The sequence below is a fragment of the Ailuropoda melanoleuca genome, chromosome 15 (genome assembly GCF_002007445.2).
Source record: "Ailuropoda melanoleuca isolate Jingjing chromosome 15, ASM200744v2, whole genome shotgun sequence".
In the NCBI taxonomy this organism is placed as follows: domain Eukaryota; kingdom Metazoa; phylum Chordata; class Mammalia; order Carnivora; family Ursidae; genus Ailuropoda; species Ailuropoda melanoleuca.
This window is the reverse complement of record NC_048232.1, coordinates 3,143,471-3,144,166: the sequence shown is the minus strand read 5'-3', so window position 1 is coordinate 3,144,166 and position 696 is coordinate 3,143,471.

The following is a 696-nucleotide window of genomic DNA, read 5'->3' as shown; positions in this document are numbered from 1 at the left end:
GCAAAAGGAACCCTCTCCAGCAAATACTCATGGGCACACCAAAGTCGCATCTCCTAGGATCCAGCTACATTTGCTAGAAACAAAATAGGTGGTGATGATTTCGTCGTGTTCCCTGTTTTCAGTCTCAAAGGTCTCAGGGCTCTGGTGAGATTTTCTCTGAACCACAAGGTGCTGATATGGGAGGGACCCAGAGCGAGACATGGTGGGGTGTCTCCATGTTGACGAGCCATATGGCGCCAGGCTCTGAGGGCTGGGGCAGTAGAGGAGAGGAGGAGGGAGAGAGAGGCCACACAACACCCAGGAGTGCCAGGAGCTCCAGCATCAGCTGCCTGCCCTCGTCATGGCCAAAGAATATGGGTCTGTATCGACTTCCATGTAAGACTTGGAACTAAATCTGGGATAGTTGCTCCGCGTGACAGTGTTCAATCATGGTACTGTAACAGTTGGCTATTTTCACCCTACCTTTATCTTAGAATCTTCCGAAAGAAGCAAGTTAGAAATCATCTAAGACATGATAAAATTTCAGAAGGAAATATGTGGAAAGGATTAGTGAGTAAAGTGAGGAGTTTCAAACCTGGATCTGTCAGTGGCTGAGGCATAGCTTCCTACTCTGATTCAGGGATGTTCCCACTGCTCCATTCCTACCCCATTTATTTCTCTTCTGAAGACAGATTGGTGCAAGCTGATGGTCACTTG